The sequence below is a fragment of the Podarcis filfolensis genome (genome assembly GCF_964270895.1).
Source record: "Podarcis filfolensis genome assembly, chromosome: 15".
Lineage (NCBI taxonomy): Eukaryota > Metazoa > Chordata > Lepidosauria > Squamata > Lacertidae > Podarcis > Podarcis filfolensis.
This window is the reverse complement of record NC_139618.1, coordinates 1,820,864-1,839,292: the sequence shown is the minus strand read 5'-3', so window position 1 is coordinate 1,839,292 and position 18,429 is coordinate 1,820,864. Positions and strand designations below refer to the sequence as shown.

General features: G+C 46.6%; 1 protein-coding gene across 13 annotated transcripts in view; it reads left to right on the top strand.

The window, feature by feature from the left end:
* The window catches only part of MYO18A (myosin XVIIIA), a 150,165-nt gene that overhangs the window by 16,464 nt on the left and 115,272 nt on the right, over window positions 1-18,429 (top strand). The gene's annotated exons all lie outside the window — the stretch shown is intronic.

The window sequence follows — 18,429 nt, the reverse complement described above, 5'->3', positions numbered from 1 at the left end:
TTCTGCAGAGGACACAGGCACTTGTTGTGTGGAGGGATGGAGGAGGAGCAGGAATACTCTGCACAAGAGGGCAATGCAGCCTCCCAAGGTTTGGCATGCCTGCCCCCCCCTCTTTCTCCCCGCTTTCCCTCCCCCTTCCCACCCCACTCCATTACCTTCCAGCTCACTGAAGCACTGCTGCATAACTGCAGGCAACAGGCGTCCCTTTGTCCTGGCCATGGGCAGCCGCCCTGAAAGAGGGCTCTTTGTCATTTTTCCATCTCATCATCTTATTGACCCCATTGACAGGATGGTTGGGATCCTCCAGTAAGCGGACAGCTCTGTAGTGAACCGTCATGGACTATGCTGCTACAGAGTACAGGTGGAGGTGTCACTCCCACCTCCCCCCATTTTATAAAAATCTCTGCAAGCAACAAACTTGTTAGGATCAGGCCCAACTCACTCTTTCTCCCTGCTTGTGGGAAGGCCACATCCACCCATACATTGAAAGCACGGGGCTTCCCTCAAAGAGTCCTGGGAACTAGTATAGTTGGTCAAGCATGCTGGGAATTGTAGTTCTGAGGGATAAATTACAGTTCCCATAATTATTTTGCGGGCAGGGCGAAAAGCCATGTGCTTCCAATATATGGCGTGGATATGAACAAAGTTGTTGGAAGGGAGTGGACCGTCCTTCGTTGGAGGTTTCTAAACAAAAGTTGAATGGCCATGTGGCAGGGATTCTTTAGCTGTAATTCCTGCATTGCAGGGGGTGAGACTAGATGGCTGCTGAGATCCCTTCCAACTCTGCAATTCTGTGATTCTAATTACTTTTTTTAAACCATTGGAAGATTTGGAAATGCCTTACCTCCTATAGGCATCTGTTTGGGAATTACCGTATACCAGTGTTTGGGAATTATGCACTGCTCTCTCTGTTCATTTATCTAACTTTATGGGTGCTTGGGATCTGAACAGCCGTGAGAATAATGCTCTCTCTGTGTGTGTGTTTTCATATCCTGATCGGAACTATCCTTCTGGGCCCATGGAGTGTGTGGAAGAGGCCTCACCATTGCCTCTTGTTGGGTGTAGTTCTTCAGGAGATCTTGCTTCCCCTCTTGGCAAACGAACTGTGCCCTCTAATGTGGCAAGGAGCAGTGAGGCGGAAGCATTGCCAGTGCTTGGGTGGCTTACTCACAGTCTGGATGGCTGGTTTGTCAAGGGTGAGTTGGAGCTGAGCAATGACTTCCTGGCCCTAGTCCAGCTGTCTTTTCCCTCCATGAATTAGCAATTAGCTGCCCTGCCTAATGATGTGAAAGGAGCCTCCTGCCCTGGGGGGCAGATTAGGAAGCTTCCTCCAGCCAGTGTTAAAGGAATGAAGGTGCTCCAGTGACTCTGCTGGAGTCTGCCTTAATCAAAAGCACTGAAATATCTTAAATGGGTTATTTAAAAATAGGGATGTAAGAAGGCAGCGATTTCCATTCATCCTAATCAGCACTGCTTCCATTATGCTGCAGTTTGGTTTCCACCGAATGCAGCATCATTCGTCTCACTGTCCACTGTTTAAAGCAAGTTACACCAGCCTGATCCAACAGCCAGGCTTTTCTGATGTTGTTACAACTTTCTGCCAGCTGTTGTCCTAGTGATATGTCGTGGTAAAACCTGAGTTTGCCTCCTTTTCTCTTCTCTCATCCTCTGTATTCACTCTGTTATTGGCTTCCAGTTTTCTTGATAGGCCTCTGTCTTCTCTCTCTGCCAGTATCCTCTCCCTGACTGCTTTGAGTAGTGGAGCAGTGCGCAAATACATGTATTTTTAGTTATAGCGCTCCCCTCCTTCTTTTGCATAGCTGGCTCTTTGCTTATTCATATTGATTTGGAGGGTGTATTTTTAATATATTGTGGGCAGTCTTGTCAGCATTCACTCTGTGGTATGCTTCCAGCCTCCACCTTTGTTTTCTATTATTTTATCCTGTGCAGGGCCTAGATTTCTCAGTTTTTGTAATATGATGAAGAGGTATTTCTGGTCAATGCTGTTTTAGCATTGTGTGTATTCTCACCCTTCATACCAATCTGCTTATTTGGAGGAAAGTTTAGGTTGTTTGGGTTAAGTTATAGGTTATTTGGGTCAATGGTAGAGCCCCTGCTTTACATGCAGAATGCTCCAGGTTCAATCCTAGCTCTTCCAGGCAGGACAGGGAAAGACCACTTGCTGAATTCCTGGAGCTGTACATGTTGGGGTTCCTGATATAAGCCCGTGGGCACCATAGTGCCTTCAGACCCCTCCCTCTGCTGAGGCCCTTTGTCCTCCCAATTTTAATTTAAAAAAAAACTGAGGATTTCTGATGGGCATGGAGTATTTTGGTGGTGTGTGTGTGTGCCCCATGCTTTATTTTCCTGTGTCTTAATTGTTTTGGGATGCGCATAGGTGTTTTGCCTCTTTGAAGGAGTAGGGTCTCAAGCATCACACGATTTCCTTCTGCAAAATGGGTATTTTTTTTGCGGTGCCTGTGACAGATTCTTAAATTTTCAGATCAAGATCTTTAAGCGTAGACAGTACTGATTTTGATGGACCAGCTTTTTGACTTGGTAGTTTGCTCCTTTGCTCCTTATTCTGCTCTAACTTGACTGTGCCAGCTGTGACTCCACAGGCTCTTGTCTTCAGCCTGATATCCAATAAAGAGATCAAGTAATTGCAATGGCTGAGGTCAATCAAAGTGGTTGCTCTGGCTCCCTCCCTCCCCTGTAAACATCCACCTGCCAGCAGGTAGCCACCACCTGTCTTCTGCTTTGCCTAATGGGCTCTGACTACTTATACTTCCATCCTGCTCCTCCCTGCCTTTCAGACCCTGTTTTCAAATCTTGTTCAGAAAGGATTTTGAATATAAAGAGCTTTGAGGCGGCAGGTCTCTTATTTGCTCTTCGCTTCATTGAAGGGTCCTTGTTGGCTTCCTCCTCCCTCTTTCTCCTTCTGTTGCTCTTACTCTACAAGAATTATGGCCGCTTAGGTTGGAAGCTTTTAATTTTTCCTTCAACTTGGGAACCTTGCATGTAAAACTAGGGGAATCACAGCTGGAATATGGCTGAGCTGCTGCACGCTTGCCCCTAAGTACATTTGACCCTGTTCTGTCGTCCTGCTTGCATTCTGGAGATCAAAGAAGCAATGGTAGACTCTGTGGACAAACCGCTTGCTGCTTTTGATGCTGGAGAAGTTGAGCTTGTGCTTGGGACTCCTCCTGGTCGTGGAAGCACTTTCTGTTACAGTGGCAGGTGTGTGGCAGCGGCATGCTTGGATGCCCGGCTGCACCGCCTTGCCACAAATGTGGAACGACTTGCCAAAGAGTTTGAGGCACAGGGGACACGCCTTTCAGCCCTCGAGGGGCAGATGGCTGCCCTGGAAGATACATCGGAGAGGCTTTCGTGTACCGAGAGGGAGAGCCGTCGCCAAATTGGTGACCTCGAGACTTAACAGCAATGGAAAGGTATGGACACCTTGCAACCAAGAGATGGCCAAGGGCAAGCGAGGTCCTTGCTGGGGTGAGGATTTCTCCTTTTCCCGTCACTGAAGAATTGTGATAAAATCTCCTAGGCTCAGTTATGGCTGCTCTGGTGTGAGAGTCTGGAGAATCCATCTTTTCTACACTGAGAGACTTGCTTGTATCCAATGCCTCCCCCCCCCCCCCATTGCAGACAACCAAGGAATGGATCTTACTTTTAGTGATTGCCGTATTCCATCGTCAGCGGTGCAATATCTGGACTATACAATGTGGAGGGTTTTGTTTATGAAGGGATGCCCTCATTCCAGTTCACTGAGCTAGACTGCCTCCCCAAGAAGATGAAGAAAGTCCTTTGCTCTCTGTTTATTTTTGGAGCAACGCTCCTTGGCTTTTGTCCCTACACATCTGAAAGTTCAGGTCTTGGAAGCAGAATAAATTATGCAGATGTTCACACGAACAAATGTACTTGATGGCATAATTCATTCTGGGAGTAGAATTTGGGTGATGTCTTCTCCCCTTCCTTCTTTAATGCGCAGCCTTTGCCTAGATGGAGGAGGAAGAGGAGGAGGAGAGGGAGTTTCCTCCAAGGAAAAAAGAAGCCTACTGGAATGTCTGCACAAGAGCAGTCTGTGCCCCTGGTTTGATTTTTAAGTCTGGAACCGGAACAGCCAGGAGGCAGTGACTGTAGAGGAAGGTGGTGTGTCAGCCATGTGTGGGGATGTGGGTCAAGGAAGTAGTCAAGTTGAAAACCCCGGGCGGGGGGCAGTCTTTAGAAACACAGGAACTGGGAAAAGAAAAACCATAGCCAGGGTAAAGGAAAGCAAGTCGTTAGGCTGGGAATAGAATAGTCCGCAGAATTGTCTGAAGCATGGCCTGACCTGACCTGAGACAGGCTGTATAATATCTTGATTTATTATTTTGTTTATTGTATTTCTATCACACTTTTTTCTCCAAGGAGCTCAAGGTGGTTCTCCCCCTCTTCATTTAAACCCTACAACCAGCCTGCGAGGTAGGTTAGGCTGAAAGTGAGGGACTGGCTCCCGGTGTCACACCCACTGAGCTTAATGACTGTGTGTGTGTCCCATGTTCCAGTTTTAGGAAGTGCCCTGTGCTGTTCTGCACTGATGAAGACTCGTCAAATGAAGGTACTGCCTACAAGCAAACCAGCCACTTTCCCCCCTCCCTTGTGGTTGTGCGATAAACTCATCCTCTACGGGAGAGGCTTCCCTTGCCTGTGGGTGGGGGTGGGGGGCCCCAGGGAGTGAGCATAGATCTGTGTCTTGGGAAATCAGGACAGAGTTGAAGGTGCATGGTTTTGACAGGTAATAAATTGGTCTGACTTAAAGAGCTCCTCTGTCAGCCTGGATTCTCTGGGGGTGGGGTTGAAGGGAGGGAGCAGGTGCTGTCGTAATGCTTTCTGAGGGGTCTTGAAGGACCACATGCTCTTCACCTTCGAGGTGCAGAGGTGGTGTGTGTGTGTGTGTGTGTGTGTGTGTGTGTGTGTGTGTTTCTCCCCCAGGTCCAGCTCAGCAGCTTGGAATGTTTCTGGTCCTGATTTAAATAAAATAAAAAATTATGCTCTCTCTGCTTTCTAAAACAGGAAATGATATACATATTTTGGGCCATTTCTTTGGAACCAATTCCCCCTCTGTTTTTTCCTTCTTGCAGTAAGGAAATATCCCCCCCCCCCCCGTGTGTGTGGAGATGAATAGTTCAGGTTTTCTGGCCTCCTGGATTTAAAACTCTGGTGAGAGGAGAGGTTACTGTGGAATGAAGGCATTGGCTCTCCGTCTTAGTCTGTCATTCTGGGGTGGGAGGGTGTGTGTGCGCCATTATTTGAAGGTGCACAATCCATTTGTAGGGGGGAAAGGTAAAAATGGTACTGGATCATCACTACCGTCTGTGATTCTATGAAGACTAGAAACATTTACCCATAAATTAAATGCAGGCAGTTGTGAAGCAAAGGCAGGAACAAAAGGGAAAGGCAAAGCAACTGCTGTAATTGTCCAGTAGGGAAAGTGCAGAGATGCCTCCTCCTGGCTTTTCAGATTTGCAGGAAAGCAAATCAGGGCATTAGGACTTCCATTGCTTTTTCAGTCATAGGCGCTGTGTCTCGGCAGCCACGGAGGGCCCTGAAAGGCACATCTTCACTGAGCAGACTTTTTTACATTTTCCTGTCCTTAGCAATGCTACCCCTACTGATTTGTCTAGCAAAAGGGGAGAGAATCATAGCTCAGTTGTAGAAAGCACATGTCTTGCATACAGATGGTTCAGTCACCAGGTAGCAGGTGATGGGGAAGACCGCTGCCTGCCTGAGAGCATGGTAGAAAATATTGAGGTGGATAGATAAATTGGGTGACCTGGTAAATATAGGCCACCCCCTATATTCCTATGCCAAAGAGCCCTTGTGGGTCTCTTGAGAATCCCTGGACACCGCAGAAGATGGTTGGACACGGTGCATGGTCAATTCATATGGGACTATAGGCTTGGGGTGTCAAGAATTCTGATGGAAACAGGAACAAAAAATGTGCATGTTCACTTATTTGTCCCATTGGCAGAATGGAAACCAGTCCGCCAAATGTGATTGATATTCATTGTTCTGGTTCAATGATATGTAATCGGTTATGTCCCCCCCCATCCCCCCGCAATTCGCATTGCATTTCCTTTGCTTTGAAATGAATGGTGCGGAATAATGTGAAAAGAATAACATTTTTTGGCGGAGGATGAACTATGGTGGAATGGAAGCAGTGCTGTGTGCAGGAACAGAAAGCGGTTCCTTCTCACATCCCTGCTTTAGGCCGCTGTCTTATTCTGCTTGGACTTGCATCACATCACATATCACACCCAACTCTTATTTTGCAGGCTGTTTTTCAGGGACGTTTGCCTGCCGTTACTGATCTTCTCATTGATAAACTTCTGAGAAATCCCATGGTTCCCCAGAATACAGCTGGAACACCGCTGTGTTCTGCTTCAGTGTTTTCCCTTATCTCTCTTGTAAGCTTAAGTTCTAGCTATTCCCTCTTCCCCACCAGAAAAGAATGTGGTGGGTCCTCAAGAGCTATGGACCGAGGAGAAGGAAAGAAGGATTCCGGCTCACCTCTTGGGCTTTTGTTTGTAGCAAATGCTTTCTATGCATTTGGAATTGGAGCTGATGAATTTCAGCAGATGGGGAATTTGTATCAATTGTAATTGCAGTGGATTTGTTTACTCTTGCAGCACACATTGGCTGCTTAACCTTTGTACCTCAGAGATGACTGTGGTCTGCTGGTTTTGGGTGAAACACAGTTCATGCAAGATAACACAGTGGCTGCGTGGCTCTGCTATGCAAGGGGGGAGGGAGCAGAATTGTCTATTTTTTTTCCATCTCCTCGAAGGCTGAGGGTGGGTGTCAGTTTAAAAGGGATCAGAAAAACAAAGGAAACTGCCTTATACCAATTCAGTATAAGGCCATCTATTGGTATTGGTCCACTATCATTGTCTACTCTGATTGGCAGTGTCTCTTCGTAGGTTCTTCCCATCACCTGGCAAAGGTTGTAGCCCAGTGGTATACAGCATGTGCTTTTTATGCAAGAGGTCCAGGTTCAATCCCCAGTGGCATCTCCAGATAGGACTGGGAAAGATTCCCAGCCTGAAAACCTGGAAAACCATTGCTGCTACCGTAGTCAGCGTCGACCGTACTGAGCTAAATGGACCGATGACCTGACAGCTTCGTATGTTTGCATGCTACCTGATTGTTCCCAAGATTGAAATTGGGACCTTCCTCATACAAAGCAAGTGGCTTGTCACTGAGATATGTATCCAGTTTTGTAAACTGAATTCTACAAAACACATCAATGGCTGAACATTTGTCAGCCAAAATGTACAGTACAACCAATTCTGCCTCCTGTACCTTAACAACAACAACAACAACAACAACAACATTTTATTATTTGTACCCTGCCCATCTGACTGGGTTGCCCCAGCCACCCTGAGATACTTCCAACATATACAAAAACATAATAAAACATTAAACGTTAAAAACTTCCCTGAACAGGGCTGCCTTCAGATGTCTTCTAAAGGTTGTATAGTTACTTATCTCCTTGACATCTGATGGGAGGGCGTTCCACAGGGTGGGTGCCACCACTGAGAAGGTCCTCTGCCCGGTTCCTTGTAACTTCTCGCTCTCGGTGTCTGGGCTGAACGATGGGGATGGAGACGCTCCTTCAGGTATACAGGGCCTGGGCCATTTAGGGTTTTAAAGGTCAGCACCAACACTTAGAATTGTGCTTGGAAATGTACTGGGAGCCACTGTAGGTCTTTCAGGACTGGTGTTATATGGTCTTGGCAGCTGCTCCCATAACCACTTTCTACATCTAGTCTCTGCAGTGCATGAATAGGAGCAGTTAACTGATCAGTCTTTTTATTGCATAGCCAATGGCTGTTGGAAACACCAAACAAACAGTGTTTCAAAATGTGATAAAACATGACAATAAAGGGAGAAAGAAGGCTGTTGTGGATTATTTTTACATAAAAACATAGAAATAAAATACACAGAAAAATATAAGCTTAACCATTGCCACCACCTTGGTGGACATAAAATATTTTCAAAGAGTCTACAAAAATCATACCTGCAGACTCTGCACACAGAGAGCAGCATTTGAAATAATTGCTGTTATCAGGGGTTACATAATGTAGATTTCAGTTTAAACCTGTGAAAGCCATTTGCTCGCTCAGAGATAGATTTTATGTGGATGATTTTAGAGTGGGTAACAAACAAATAACAGGGAAGGTTTTCCACGACTTTCAGACCACATACAAAGTCTGTCTTGGGAGAAGTTAAAAATAATGGTAGTTTGCTACACTGTTCTTTGGATTCCTGCAGACTGAGCTTCTGGATCAATCTTTGAGGCAACCCAATTTCTACACAGCGGTGGGGCAAACCTGGACTAATATGACTCATTGATTTCACTAGGAATAGTGCACCAATCCAAATATGTATTTGTACCATATGGTCTAGAAACTTGCTTTGAAAATAAAAGAAAACTGAATTCTGTGCCCAGTATTGCACACTGTGGCTTTTCTGTGTTCCTGTGGAACTTCATATACACTGTCTCTGAGTACAGTACAAGTAGGCTGCTCCTAGGCTAGGGGTGAGCTAAATAGTCCACTGGCTGAGTCCACCTTGTGGCTGTTTGTGTGGCTTCCCAGATCCACCCAGCTGGCTGCTGTGGCAGACTAGAACACTGGATTAAATGAACTTTAGTCTGATCCAGCAAATACTTTGAGCAAGAATGCATGCTTAACCCAGATTAGTTGGTTGCTGTTGTGCTATCAGTGTGTCTGTCCCTTAATACAAGAGGAGAGGTCCCTGCCCTGAGGAGCTTGCAATCCCACATTCAACGTAGGGATACAACAGAGGTAAACAAGGCAAGGATATGTGTTGTGCCAGTCATATGTACTTGGTAACTGGCTTAAATGTCAAGGGGTTCTTAGTTTGTAGATTTGAGAGGTGTTGGTGGACAACGGGGCCCAAGTAACACTCCACTGCTGACACACACACAGCACCTCAAGTCTTTCAGGCAGCCTGCCTTAGTTTTAGGGTGCTGGACCTGTCCTAGGCTGTGGAAGTTTGTGCTTGGGGATGAGTTTTGTTGCAAGGGATTTGCAAAGGCAGGAAACTGCCTCTGGGCTCAGACTGAAATCTCTCTCTCTGCAGACTCTCAAGAGGAGGAATGAGTGGAATCTGCTGGCAGAGTGCAAAACCCTCCAGCTGCCAACAAGCCAGATGTTTGCAGGGGGGCTGCGTGGAAGGAACCAGATTCCTGAGGCTCAGCATGGCAGTTGAGGGGGCTGCGATTGCTCTCCAGACGCCGCTTTCTCCAGCCTCCCTTCGGCAGTCAGTCCAGTCCACCCCCTTGTAGGCATGCTTTTGCTGTGAACCTTTCTTTAAGCAAAACATGAAATCTTCGGGGCTTGCAGGAGGCAGATATGTGGGTCAGAGCCAGGATTCCCTGGGGTTTAGGGGCAAGTCTGTAGGGATCTGGCCAGAGCCTAGGAGCAGCAAAGAGCTCTCTGGCTGTGCTGTGCTGCTGTTATCTACTGACACTCTTTGATATGGGAATCCTGTAGCTCAATGGTAGAGCACGTACTTTTGCATCCCAGGAGATCTTGGGTTGGCACAGAGCCCCTTCTCTGCCTGAAAGCTTGGAGGGTCACTGCTAGCCAGCAGGCTAAGCACAGCGGCTGGCTGACTCACTGGCAGGAAGCTTATGTTCATGGGCTCCTCTAAAGGCTGGCCCTGTTATTTCCATGCCTCTCTGCTTCCTGGCCGATGCCTTGTCTACTTCTTGACATCATTAGCTGTGTTGGAGGTTTTGTGCCCACATCGTACATTTAAATCACATAACTTTTCCCCAAAGAATCCTGGGAAACTGCCGCTTAGCTGCACATAAGAGCTACAATTCCCAGCACCTTTAACAAACTATAGTTCCCGGGCTTATTTGGGTGGTGCAATGTGCTTTAAATGTTTGGTATGTAGGTAGACTTAACCCCTTACTGCCCCCTGCCCCTGCCTGCTGGTAGGATGCAGTAAGGGAGGGACATGATGATTGTGAATGAGTGTGTTTATGGGTGTTGCTGTTGTGTGCTTCCTACTGGAACATACTGCTTCTCACTTGACCAGAAGTCGCTCTGTGAGGGATAAGCTACAGACCACAAGGTTGCTTTGAGGGAAGCCGTGTGCTTTCAGTGCGGACATGCCCCAGTAATGTGGTAACACTGGGGAAGTGTTGCAGAAGAACTAAGAAAGCAAAATGGCTTGAGGTTGATCCAGTATAAATCCACCACTAACACACTATTATTGTGTCAATGACATCTTGTAGAAAACACCTGTAAAAAAACTCTGATCTGGAGGGTCCTCCTGTCTGTCTCTGCTGCAATGGGAAATTAGGCCAGGCCCCCCTCATCCCGCACTGAAGGATAGGAAGGTTCTTTTGCACATGGCTTTGTTCCTAGTAGATAAGATAGTTTCTCATACACACAACTTCATGTTGATATACAGTAGTAAAATTAAGAGAATTAAGAAATAAAAATGAGGAATAGAACAGTAATATTAGGGGAAAAGAGGGAAAAGAGCAGAAATTTGACAGAAATTTAAATTAATGTGAATAAATTACAAGAAAACATATTGTCCGCTACTCTTATTGTTCCAGAATTGTATAGACATGCACCACCTTTCTATAAATTTGTTTGGGGGGTCTTTTACTGAATATTTGCTTTATCTGTGATTCAGTTTCAAAACCTGTTTTGGCCAGACTTCGCAGCGAGAAGTGGAACCTTTACCGGGCTGCTTTCAATGATCTTGAAAATGGCTATTCCCAGTAGTTTAAAGCTTTTGCATGTACTGTATATGGTGTGGACCTTGGGCAGAGTGCTCTTTTTCTCAGAAGCAGCTCCTGGCAGGGAATATAGTGTATTTACTGTTTTTCCTTGTCTTGGAGAGGGTGGGTGGGTGAGTGGTGCAAAAGGAGAAGAGCAATAGCAATTTGACCTCCACCTCAGTGGCCGTATGTGTACAGTAGCACAGAAGCAAAAGTGTTCCTTTGATGAATTTGAGGAGAGGGCGGGCTGCTTTGGCTGCATGGAGGGGCGAGTGGTGTGCCACTTCTGGCGTTGGAAAGGGGCTTTCATCCCTTTTCCCTGGCAGATGCTGTCCTTTCAAATCACCTTCTGGGGAATTAGATTGTCTGGGCTATTTTTTTCTTTCAGTAGCAAGTACATGGCAGGCAAGTGCCATCTGCCTGATGTGCTCCCTGATGCGAGAACTGTCTAAATTTTCCATTATGTGTGGTTGTTGTGACTCTGTGCGAGTGGGGGTTGGGAGATTGATCCTGCCTTAACTGACCTTGCCTCTTTCTCTCTCTCAAAAATCAACTGAGCTGTTTTCCTATTGAGCTCTTGGTCCCCTGCGGCTCTCTGAACAGTCACAGGAAAGTGGCTGCAGTTGTAAGAACTGCAGTTCAGAGTGGCAGATCTGAGCATGCTGTGCAGTCTGGGAGGCTCGGGGCATGCTGGGAGATGTAGTCCGCCGTCATCTCCACTGTCTGTTTTATAGCCACACCTGCTCCTCTTGAAGCAAGCAGGTAAGACAAGGAAAGAGTGGCTGCCAGGTGACAAAATCGTTGCTTGTGGTAATTGACCACGTAATGAGCTCTCCCTAAGGTCCTTGCATCTGTTTCCACACACAGCTAATTATTATTGTCTGCATGTTCTGGAGGTGCTTTGAGCATGGGATCCTTGCACTCCTGTTACCTAGGAGGAGGATGAAGCTACCTGAAGGTGGTGATGAATATTGAAAAGTTCTCAGAAAGGGGATCGTTTCTGTGACTGTTTCCACCGTGCAAGATCAAGAAGGTCGCATCTTTATGGGCGGGCTGGAATAGTGCTCTTTCTCACTGACCTGGCAGCTTGCTCATTTGAGCTTCTTTGCTGGACAGATGGTTCTTTGCAGGCAGCGCCTGGTGCTGTTTCAAGGCTGCCTCCAGGTCTCCTTTTTTGGCTGGTGATAGAAGCTTCTCCTCCTTCGCAAAGGCAGATCGCTCCTCTCCTTCGCAGGATACGAGGAGGGTTTTTTGGCAGAAAAATTGCTAATGTATCCAGTACAGTAGCTGCTGTGGCCTGCAGCCCAAGGAGCTTGTACTGGTTCTGCCAGAAACCTATCAGGCTTGGGGGGGGCACACACTAAGCAACCTTGCTCCCCCCTCCAAATTTTGCTTTGGGCATCTCCTGGTCACATCAACTTCTGGTTGCCCGAGTGAAGTTGTTCAATTTTCAAACATTTCTTTCTTGGATATTTCTACTCTTGGTGGCTGTGGGCTGGTTTTTTGTTTTTTTTTTAGCTGCCTATTCCCAGTCAAAGGGGCCCACTGAAGGCGGGGAGAGATCAGGAGGCCAACAGGTCTCCACTGGGAGGGTGTTCCATAATTTTGGAGCCACTACCAAGAAGGCTTTGCCCCTCATGTCATCCTGCCTGATCCCACGTAGGTTTGGGATAGAAAGACCAAAGGAGACTGATCTGACATCAGCCTGCCAGGCTTTTGAAATTCCTGTTCTTATTGTTGCTGCTACCTCTGTCTGTGGTTACCCATAATTTACCCCTTGGGTTCCCTGGCGTGGAGAGAAAGTTCATTTGTGCCAGGGCTGGAGCCTGCTGGCCATCTTTTGAGTGCTGGGAATTGTAGCTCCACAAGGGGTAAACCACAGTTCCCATGATTATGTGTGTATTTGTGTTTGTTTGTGTGTGTTCTTCATATGTGCTTTAAATGCATGGAATGTATGACGCCTAAGATTGCCTTTCCCGAATATCTTTCTCCCTGTGGTGTCAGCCCTTGGCATTTGGCCTGGGTGGAGCAGAGCGGATCTGTCTCCTCTTCTCTGACTCCAGTGCACTCCCCAGAGGCTCCTCAAAGAGCCTGTGTTTGTGGAGTGAATCCGCAGCAGGAGAGCAGGAAGCAGGAGGCTGTCCTCTTCTTGGATCTTGCTGTGTACCATTTCCTCTATAGATCAACAATTTTAGGCTGGAATGTGAGACAAACAGGAAAGTTTGATTATGATGATGAGTCCCTGGGCTGCTGGCTTTGGGGAGACACTCTGGAGCCAGACATGTTCTTAGTATCTGATGATTAGTTCTCCCCTGCCCCCCAACCCCCCCTTCTCCTTTCCAGGGATCAGGGCTTTGGAAGCGCTTGCGCTCAGGATGACAATGTCAAGATGGGCTTCAACTGGAAGGAGTGGAGGGTCACAGGAAGCCAAGAAAAGGCTTTGGTGGACTTGCCCGAAGATTAAGGCATTCTGGGAAATGATCTATAATGAACTTAAAAAGGTATTTAAATATACTTTCCCCAAGAAACCAGAGGCCTTTCTCTTGGGTATTGTCGGCCAAGGGGTGTTAAAGACGGATATAACTTTCTTTATGTATGCTACAACAGCAGCTAGAATACTCATTGCGAAGTACTGGAAGACGCAAGAACTACCCACACTGGAAGAATGGCAGATGAAGGTGATAGACTATATGGGCCTGGCAGAAATGACGAGCAGAATCCGAAACCAGGGAAGAGAAGCAGCGCAAGAAGAATGGAAAAAATTCAAGGACTATTTAAAGAAATATTACAAAGTTAATGAAAGTTAGAATGATGTTGGACTGGAAAGTAAATGGTTACTATTAGCAATGGTTAAGACAAGGAGAATAAGGAAGAATAGTCTAAATTTAAATTAAAATAAGGGAAGATTTGCTGAACAATCGATAAGAATTTGGAATACAGAAAGGGGAGGCATGAGGAAGTCGGGGAAGATAGGATATGAAATTAGGATATGAAATGATACATGTTTTTTTGTTTTGTTTTTGTTTTTGTATGTTTATGTTTGTTGTATTGTTGTATTGTGTCTATATGGAAAAATAAAAATATTATAAAAAAAAAAAGGAAGCCAAGAAAAGGCTATGTCAGAAATAGGCTACGTCAGAGCTGGATTCCTTGGGGGCAATGAAAACTTGGAGTGGCCAGCTTTCAGTGGAGCTGAGCTCCCCTGCAGTTCAGCATTATAACTTAAGTACCCCCACCTCTTTCCCCCTCTTCATTCTCCCCCTGGCATCCCCTTGTGGCCTATTCGTGGTGCTTGGAGGGGATTTAAAAGGAGGCTTTCTTTAACCATACTTGTAACTTGCCCTTCCTCCCAGTAGCAGAGGTTGGTACATCCAGGCCCATCCTGTTCCGTCCCCATTACAACTCTTTGGAAATTGTCTTATGCTGTCAGGCCATTGGTCGACCTAGCTCAGTATTGTCTACACTGACTGGCAGTGGCTCTCCAGGTTTTCAGAGAAGTCTCTCCCAGGCCTGCCTGGAGATGCCGTTGGGGTTGGAGCCTGGGACCTGCTGCATGCAGAGCAGATACCACTGAGCTATGATAGTTTCCCCCATTGTTTTTGAGTGAGAAGCTTGTTCAGTTCTACCAAGTAAACTTCATGGCTAAGCAAGGATTTGAATCCCGAGCTCCTCCTCTGAATGCAACTCACTTGCCTGCTACATCGCACTGGGTTAATGAAGTCGTCTGGATTCATGACCAAAACCTGTTTCTCCGCTTCTAAGAGCCAACCTGCAAAAGCAGGCTCACTGACTCACTGATTGTGTTTGGACAATCGTATCTCCATGGATTTGCATCTTGCCTTGTTCCCAAACTGTTAACCATCATTTCCTGGTTTGGACAAAACATGCAACTGTAGTTAACAAAAGGATTTCTGGATTTCTGGAGCAAATAGGCTATGTGCACAGTCAAAAGGCTTGTTCCTGTTTGAGCTTATTAATGTTGCCTGTGATTGGATTGAATAGGCAGGTCCTTTTGGTTGTACAGGAAGAATGGGGACACGTGTGGCTCCTCAGATGTCTTTAAGAGAAGATTGGACAATTTCATTGAGTGAGGCTTCAGCGGCTACTAGCCAAGGTGGCTATGCTCTGCCTCCATGGTTCTGAATGTATGCTTCTGAACACCAGTTTCTGGAAACATCAGGAGGGGAGAGTTGTTGTTGCACTTGGACCCTGCTTGCAGACTTCCCATTGGGCTTCTGGTTGGCCATTTTGAAAATGGGACGAAATGGGCCAGCAGGGCTCTTCTTATGTTCCTAGAGGTTGCTGGACTATGACTCTCATCATCCCAGACAACTGGTCATGCTGAAGCTGATTGGAGTTGGATTCCAGCAACTCCTGGGGTGTGATGCACCCCCTATCCCTGTTGTACAGTGAGGAACGGATGACTCTTTGCTCTTGCTACTTCCTGTGATTCCCCAGAAAGCTGCATTTATGGCTTCTACACTGTTTTTTTGAACCCTTAACCCACAAGATGTACCAGACTCCTTTTGCCTGTTCAAATGTTTCTGTTTAAGATTCCTCTTCTCTTTCTGTCTCCACAAGGTGGCAGCAGCATATTGCAAGTTTTTTCCTGGTCTCACGTAAGTGAGAGATGAATTTGTTAAGCCACTTCTCCACATTCCGTGGGTGTGGTTGTGATGGTAATCGGTTTGCTTTTATTATGTATTTTGTGTTCTCGTTTTTGTATTTTTGTGTTGTGAACTGCACTGTGATCTTCAGATGAAGGGTAGTATACACATTTAATAAATAAAATCAAGCAGGAACCGTAGAATCGTAGACTTTGAAGGGATCCAGAGGGTCATCTAGTCCAACCCCCTGCAATGCACGAATTACAGTTAAGAGGAGGGTTCCTAAAGCAGTGTTTGAAAAAGGGGATGCAAGTACCTTGGTGGTACTTCAGCAGCCTGATTTGCCATCAGTTAGCCAGCCATTTGCCCAGTCAAGGGGTGGGAGATGGAAAGATGCCTTCCCCTTAATTTAGGGCTTCCCTCAGGCAGTGAAGCAATGCTTCTGTATGCCCCTTTGCTTTCTAGCAGCTTTCCTAGCCTGATGTTATGCACTTAAGGGTGGCTCTGTCTCCTAGGCACTTTGTTTCTGCAGGTTCACAGAGCAGCACATCCTCTCTGGATGTGGAAGCGAAACTGGGGCAGGGGTGTGGGGAGGAAGGTGCTTCAGCTTGGCTTCGAGAAGACACGAGAGCAGCAAGCTGAACTGCTGAATGACTCTTTCTTCTCTCTTTCCCTCCTGCCCCCCTCAGCCCCTCTGCCCTGGCATCCTTCCTCGATTTCTGAGGGCCTATTTATAGCACGTTCTGTCAGCAGTTAGCACGCGCAGAGCTCTTGGAGTGGAGGGGTTCTCCCTGCCAAGAGTAATGTGACTTTATACAGGCCTCTTGTAGAGACGCGTGGGTGGGGGGCGGGCAGTGGCCACAATATGGGGAAGCCTGTCTAGTTATTGTCTGAAAGAAGAGAGGGAGAGGGAGTGCTAGCAAATGAAGTGAAAATTTCAGAATGTTAAAAGATACTCCTTCCTGATCTACCCAAAAGTCCCTCTGGTTCAGCAGTTGACCAGGTGCCCCACATGGGAAGCTCAGAAACAAGCTGTGAAGGCAAAAGAGCTCCCCTTTGTTGCCTGTACTCAAAGGTGTACTGCCCCTGAAAGTGGAGGTTCCATTTAACTAGCCTGGTTAATATCCCCAGGAGAATTTGTTTTCTCTTTTTTAAATAGCAGCAGCAGCAGCAGCAGTAGCAGCAGCAGCAGCAGTTCATATAAGAAAGGCTTTAAGAACATATAGCAGATCCTCCCCCCATTCATTTATAAGAACATCAGAAGAGCCTGGCTGCTGGATCAGACCACGTCTTCCAACATCCTTTTCTCCCAGTGGCCAGCCAGATGCCCCAATGGCAAGCAGGAGGTGAGTGCCTCAGGAAGGAACTCTTGTGATTCCCAGCAGCTGATATTAAGAGGCATTTACTGCCTCCTACACTGGAGGCAGAACGTAGACTTTGTGGCTAGTAGCCATTGATAGCCTTATCCTCCAGTGTTGCTGCCTTCTACAAATCCTCACTCGCCAAGTCAGGTTCATGGAGGACAAAACTTACCTGTGGCTACTAGCCATAATGCTTGGCTTCTATGTTCAGGATCAGGGGCTGCATTCCTCTGAATATCAGCCCCTGGGGATCACCCTTCTGGCCCTCATGTCCTGCTTGTGGCCACTATGGGAAGCAAGATGGCGGAGTAGCTGGACCCCTGGTCTGATCTGGCAGGGCTTTTCTTAACGTTCTTGAATCCCACCAAAGGAAATTCTTTTTGGCACCAATCAAATCCTAATCATAGAATTGTACAGCTGGAAGGGACCCTCAGGGTATTCTAGACCTACCTCCTGTAATGCAGGAATCTCTGCTAAAGCATCCATGACGGGATGGTGCTGTTGAGCTTGGCTCGTATGTCTGCTCAACAGAACCTACCTTGAGTGGGAAGTAGGAGCTCACAGGGCTCTCCCCCTCTGTTTCCCCCTGCCATATCCAGGCTATGCGACTTATGCATCAACATTGCCTTTTGATGCTCCCAGGGAGTGCCATAGGGAAGACCATTGTGAGTACACCTTTTTGGCGTGTGCCATGTCTTTCAAAACACGCCCCGCTTCCCTCCTCCCCAGTCAAGTGGGAGGAATCCCTTGATTTTGTGCCTATTTCTGGCTCTGCTGTGTTGGTTGCCATGGAAATGGCCGTGCGTAGCTTTGTAGCAGCACCTACTGTTCTATAAAAGTTTCAGCCAGCATGTCACCTAGTCTAACCCCTTGCTTCAAGGCTGAATGTTGTGTGATTAAAACATCTTTGGCAGTCTCTTCCGTGGCTCTTTTTTCCTTCCCCCCTTGATGCATTGACGGTTCAAGCAGGGTTTGGAAATTGCTGTCTGGAGGCAAGTGGTGTGATTGTTGCCTCTCTGAATATTATGGTCTTCTTCAACCCACAGGGTGCAAACGAAAGGCTGTCTTTCCCCAACAACTACGTAGAATGTAAAGAAATGCTCATGATCAAGAGCCCCCACATGGTGGAAGGAAACATAACCACATGCATATGAAATATTGAGAATGCAACTATATTGGGGTTGCTGAATGGAAGAGTACTCCTAATTATTGCCCAGAGGCAAGTGGCATGGTAGTTCCCTCTCTGAATTTATTGGGTTCTCCTTCAATCTGCAGGGTGCAAACCAAGGGCTATTTCCCCCCCCATTTTGCTATGTGTGGCTCTGTTTGCGTCCCACTGAAAGGAAGCTTAACCCCATGCATATGAAATTTAGGGAATACTATAATATTGGGGTAGCTAAGCAGTGCAGGAGGAAGGATTTCATTCCTAAACATTTAATTCAGAAATAAACTCTGAAAAGTATGATATGTGAATTACGTGTGTGTGTGTGTGTGTGTGTGTGTGTGTGTGTGTGTGTGTGCTATGAACTGACTGTACCAATCAGAACTTGACTATTGTTCAGATTTCTCAATTTTCTGAATTTTGTGATGGAGTTTTCAGCTATGATATCATAATGGTGTGGAGAAAGTGGATAGA